Source organism: Bos taurus, chromosome 15, assembly GCF_002263795.3.
Source record: "Bos taurus isolate L1 Dominette 01449 registration number 42190680 breed Hereford chromosome 15, ARS-UCD2.0, whole genome shotgun sequence".
NCBI classification, from domain to species: domain Eukaryota; kingdom Metazoa; phylum Chordata; class Mammalia; order Artiodactyla; family Bovidae; genus Bos; species Bos taurus.
In genome coordinates this window covers 84,064,884-84,071,403 of record NC_037342.1, presented here as the reverse complement: position 1 = coordinate 84,071,403, position 6,520 = coordinate 84,064,884, and the positions used below count along the sequence as shown (strand labels likewise).

Below are 6,520 nucleotides of genomic sequence, written 5' to 3'. Positions count from 1 at the left end.
AGTTGCAAAATGCAAAATGTATAAACAGAGACATACAGGCAAACACACATGAAAATATGCTTTTTTTGAAAAAATTATTATTTGAAGAATCTTAGAAACAGTATAGTGACTGCATCTGGAAAAATTGGGAAACTCTGATGTTGGGTGAACAGGAGGTATATTTTATATGATTCCATTTTGTAGGGATTCTATTCTTTAACATTATTATTGTCCATCATACTTTTCAACATTCTATACAAAGGAAAATGTTACAGTAAATTTTCATATGTAACAAATAAAAGTGAAAGAAGAGGACAGAATATAGTATTATATATTTTAATTAGTTCAATAAAAAGTGACTATAAAAAATAAGAATCTGGTTACAAGAAATGAGAAGTAATAAAGTAATGCATAATAGTTAATTATTTTTGTAATACTGACAAATGCATTACATATTACTTATTGACTCTATTTTAAATGAATTTCACCTTTCCAGGTGCAGTGATAAATTAGACATTAATGTTTACATTCAAGGAGGGAAACTACCACTAATAACATAAACATAAATTTTATTATTTAATAAAACTTATGATAAATTATTCAGAGAAAAGGAAAGTTTACATCAGAATAATAGACTTTGATATTTGAACTAAATTCCTAGTGTTAAACTACTTTCTCTGTAATGCATAATGCACTTAGTTATAGCTTGATCTCACTTTTTCTGCCCAGAGCTTCTTTATAGGATTCATGATCTCAGAACTTCTTAGACTGTAGATTAATGGGTTCAGCATGGGACTTATGACTGTATAAAACATTTTCAATGATTTTTCAATGGGGAAGGTCTTGGCAGGTCTTGCATACATAAAAATACTGGGAACAATGAAGCAGACAACCACAGTGATGTGGGAACTACAGGTCTGGAGGGCTTTATGCCTCCCTGCCTGACTCAGGTTCTTCAGAGAGTGCAGGATGACTCCATACATGACGAGTAAAAGCAGAAAAACAAGAGTGTAGATCAGTCCCCCATTGGCCACAATTAAGACGCCAATGAAAAAGTCATTACAGATGAGTTGCAATAAGGGGAACATGTCACACATAAAGTGATCAATGATATTGGGACCACAAAAAGGGAGCCCATACACAGTGCTAACTTGAATAATTGAGTGCTGAAAACCTCCAACACAGGATACCAGCAGCAGTATAACACATACCCTTTCCTCATGATTATCAATAATGCAAGGGCTTACAGATGGCCACATAGAGGTCATAGGCCATCACCAACAGAAGAGGTATCTCAGATCCATCAAAAAATTGCTCTGTAAACAGTTGGGTCATACAGGGTTCAAAGGATATGGTATTTTCCACAAAGAACAAGTCTGAAATCAATCTGGGGGAAGCAGAAGAGGAATAAACTAAATTTATAAATGATAAACTAGCAAGAAAAAGTACATTGGTGAGTTCAGGGTCTTACTGACAACTACAGTCACAACAATAAGCAGGTTTCCCACTACAGTCAAAATGTAGAAGAATAAGAAAATAACAAAAAGGACTTTCTGCTCCTTTGGATTATGTGTGAGGCCCAAGAGGATGAAATAAGTTACATTGTTCCTTGGTTCCATCTAGTCTGTATAGGTGCTGTCTTCACATGTTAGAAGCAGTGTACCTACAAAACGTTGGGAAAACTTTCAAATGAATTATAATTTTCATTCTTTGTTATAAATTCAGTTAAAAGAATGTGTGTGGAGAAAATTTTCATGTCCAATGTGTTTTTGACTTTGTGATTGCCAAGTTGAATAAAGTAGAGTTACTTGCCCTCATGACTAGGACTAGGGAAGAGATCATTCTAGATCCATGTATTAAGTTAAAAGGATAATCCCAGAAGCTAAGAGCTATAGTATAGGGATATATTCATCAAAATGGAATCAGAGAAGAATTTCCAGAAGAATTGTTTTAGCTGATTTTTTTAAAAAACTTGAAAGCAATCTTGAGAAAGAAGACTGGAAATGGAGGAATCAACCTGCTTGACTTCATACTATACTACAAAGCTGCAGTCATCAAGACAGTATGGTACTAACACAAATACAGAACAATGAGCAAAATAGGAAGCCCAAAGAAAAATCCACACACATATGGACATCTTATTTTTGACAAAGGAGGCAGGAATATACAATGGAGAAAGGACAATCACTTTAACAAGTGGTGCTGTGAAAACAGGTCAACCACTTGTAAAAGAATGAAACTAGAACACTTTCTAACACCATACACAAAAATAAACTCAAAATGGATTAATGATCTAAATGTAAGACCAGAAACTATAAAACTCCTAGAGGAGAACATAGGCAAAACACTCTCTGACATAAATCACAGCAGGGTCCTTTTTGACCCACCTCCCAGACTTATGGAAATAAGAGCAAAAATAAACAAATAGGACATAATTAAACTTAAAAGATTTTGCACAACGAAGGGAACTATTCAGTTCAATTCTGTCACTCAGTCATGTCCAACTCTTTGCAACCCCATGAATCGCAGCACGCCAGGCCTCCCTGTCCATCACAAACTCCCAGACTGCACTCAGACTCACGTCCATTGACTCAGTGATGCCTTCCAGCCATCTCATCCCCGTTGTCCCCTTCTCCTCCTGCCCCCAATCCCTCCCAGCATCAGAGTCTTTTCCAATGAGTCAACTCTTCGCATGAGGTGGCCAAAGTACTGGAGTTTCAGCTTTAGCATCATTCCTTCTAAAGAAATCCCAGGGCTGATCTCCTTCAGAATGGACTGGTTGGATCTCCTTGTAGTCCAAGGGACTCTCAAGAGTCTTCTCCAACACCACAGTTCAAAAGCATCAATTCTTCAGCACTCAGCTTTATGCACAGTCCAACTCTCACATCCATACATGGCCACTGGAAAAAAACCATAGCCTTGACTAGACAGACCTTTGTTGGCAAAGAAATGTCTCTGCTTTTCAATATGCTATCTAGCTTGGTCATAACTTTCCTTCCAAGGATTAAACGTCTTTTAACTTCATGGCTACAGTCACCACCTGCAGTGATTTTGGAGCCCCAAAAAATAAATACTGCCACTGTTTCCACTGTTTCCCCATCTATTTCCCATGAAGTGATGGGACGAGATGCCATGATCTTTGTTTTCTGAATGTTGAGATTTAAGACAACTTTTTCACTCTCCTCTTTCACCTTCATCAAGAGGCTTTTTAGTTATTCTTCACTTTCTGCCATAAGGGTGATGTCATCTGCATATCTGAGGGTATTGATATTTCTCCCAGGAATCTTGATTCAAGCTTGTGCTTCTTCCAGCCCAGCGTTTCTCATGATGTACTCTGCATAGAAGTTAAATAAGCAGAGTGACAATATACAGCCTTGACATACTCCTTTTCTATTTGGAAACAGTCTGTTGTTCTATGTCCAGTTCTAACTGTTGCTTCCTCACCTGCATACAAATTTCTCAAGAGGCAGGTCAGGTGGTCTGATATGCCCATCTCTTTCAGAATTTTCCACCGTTTATTGTGATCCACACAGTCAAAGGCTTTGGCATGCTAATAAAATAGAAATAGATGTTTTTTTCTGGAACTCTCTTGCTTTTACGATGATCCAGCAGATGTTGGCAATTTGATCTCTGGTTCTTCTGCCTTTTCTAAAACCAGCTTGAACATCTGGAAGTTCACGGTTCACATATTGCTGAAGCCTGGCTTGGAAAATTTTGAGCATTACTTTACTAGTGTGTGAGATGAGTGCAATTGTGCAGTAGTTTGAGCATTCTTTGGCATTGCCTTTCTTTGGGATTGGAATGAACACTGACATTTTCCAGTCCTCTGGCCACTGCTGAGTTTTCCAAATTTGCTGGCACATTGACTGCAGCACTTTCACAGCATCATCTTTCAGGATTTTAACTAGCTCAACTGGAATTCCATCACCTCCACTAGCTTTGTTCATAGTGATGCTTTCTAAGGCCCATTTGATTTCACATTCCAGGATGTCTGGCTCTAGGTGAGTGATCATACTATCGTGATTATCTGGGTTGTGAAGATGTTTTTTGTACAGGTCTTCTGTGTATTCTTACCATCTCTTCTTAATATCTTCTGCTTCTCTTAGGTTGATAACATTTTTGTCCTTTATCGAGCCCATCTTTTCATGAAATGTTACTTTGTTATCTCTGATTTTCTTGAAGAGATCCCTAGTCTTTCCCATTCTGTTGTTTTCCTCTATTTCTTTGCATTGATCGCTGAGGAAGGCTTTCTTATCTCTTCTTGCTATTCTTCGGAACTCTGCATTCAGATGCTTATATCTTTCCTTTTCTCCTTTGCTTTTCGCTTCTCTTCTTTTCACAGCTATTTGTAATATCTCCCCAGACAGCCATTTTGCTTTTTTTCATTTATTTTCCATAGGGATAGTCTTGATCCCTGTCTCCTGTACAATGTCACGAACCTCAGTCCGTAGTTCATCAGGCACGCTATCTATCAGATCTAGGCCCTTAAATCTATTTCTCACTTCCACTGTATCATAATGGATTTGATTTACGTCATATCTGAATGCTCTAGTGGTTTTCCATACTTTCTCCAATTTCAGTCTGAATTTGGCTATAAGGAGTTCATGATCTGAGCCACAGTCAGCTCCTGGTCTTGTTTTTATTGATTGTACAGAGCTTCTCCAAATTTGGCTGCAAAGAATATAATCAATCTGATTTCAGTGTTGACCATCTGGTGATGTCCCTGTGTAGAGTCTTCTCTTGTGTTGTTGGAAGAGGGTGTTTGCTATGACCAGTGCATTTTCTTGGCAAAACTCTATTAGTCTTTGCCCTGCTTCATTCTGTATTCCAAGGACAAATTTGCCTGTTACTCCAGATGTTTCTTGACTTCCTACTTTTGCATTCCAGTCCCCTATAATGAAAAGGACATCTTTTTTGGGTGTTAGTTCTAAAAGGTCTTGTAGGTCTTCATAGAACCGTTCAGCTTCAGCTACTTCAGCATTAGTGGTTGGGGCATAGAGTTGGATTACTGTGATATTGAATGGTTTGCCTTGCAAACAAACAGAGATCATTCTGTCGTTTTTGAAATTGCATCCAAGTACTGCATTTCAAACTCTTTTGTTGACCATGATGGCTACTCCATTTCTTCTGAGGGATTCCTGCCCACAGTAGTAGATATAATGGTCATCTGAGTTAAATTCACCCATTCCAGTCCATTTTAGTTCGCTGATTCTTAGAATGTTGACGTTCAGTCTTGCCATCTCTTGTTTGACCACTTCCAATTTGCCTTGATTCATGGACCTGACATTCCAGGTTCCTATGCAATATTGCTCTTTACAGCATCGGACCTTGCTTCTATCACCAGTCACATCCACAGCTGGGTACTCTTTTTGCTTTGGCTCCATCCCTTCATTCTTTCTGGAGTTATTTCTCCACTGATCTCCAGTAGTATATTGGGCACCTACCGACCTGGGGAGTTCCTCTTTCAGTATCCTATCATTTTGCCTTTTCATACTGTTTATGGGGTTCTCAAGGCAAGAATACTGAAGTGGTTTGACGGGAACTATACAAAGGGTGAAAATACAGCCTTCAGAATGGGAGAAAATAATAGCAAAATTAGCAACTGCCAAAGAAGTTATCTCAAAAATATACAGGCAGTTCATACAGCTCAATAACAGAAAAATAAACTACCCAGACAAAAAAATAGGCCAAATAATTAAACAGAAACTTCTCCAAAGAAGACATACAGATGGCTAACAAACACATGAAAAGATGTTCAACATCACTCATTATCAGAGAAATGCATATCAAAACCACTATGAGGTACCATCTCATGCTGGTCAGAATGGCTGCTATCAAAAAGTCTACAAACAGTAAATGCTGGAGAGGAGAAAAGGGAGAAAAGAGAATCCTCTTACACTGTTGGTGGGAAGGCAAACTAGTATAGCCACTATGGAGAACAGTGTGGAGATTCTTTAAAAAGCTAGAAATAGAACTGCCATATGACCCAGCAATCCCATTGCTGTGCATATACACCAAGGAAATCAGAATTGAAAGAGATACATGTACCCCAGTGTTCAGCACAGCACTGTTTACAATAGCTAGGATGTAGAAGCAACCTAGATGTCCATCAGCAGAAAAATGGATAAGAAAGCTGTGGTACATATACAGAATGGGATATTACTCAGCTATTAAAAAAAAATGCATTTGAATCAGTTCTAATGAGGTGGATGAACCTGGAGCCTATTATGCAGAGTGAAATAAGTGAGAAAGAAAAACACCAATACAGTATATTAACACATATATGTGGAATTTATAAAGATGATATTGATGATCCTATGTGCGAGACAGAAAGAAACACAGATATAAAGAACAGATTTTTGGAGTCTGTGAGAGAAGGTGAGGGTGGGATGATTTGAGAGACCAGCACTGAAACATGTATATTATCATATGTGAAATAGGTCACCAGTCAAGGTTTGATGAATGAGACAGGGCACTTGGGGCTGGTACACTGGGATAACCCTGAGGAATGGGATGGGGAGGGAGGTGGAGGGGGGTTCAG

At 38.3% G+C, this 6,520-nt stretch overlaps 1 pseudogene; it reads right to left on the bottom strand.

Annotated features, from left to right (window-relative positions):
* Positions 675 to 1,598, bottom strand: OR4A118P (olfactory receptor family 4 subfamily A member 118, pseudogene; annotated as a pseudogene).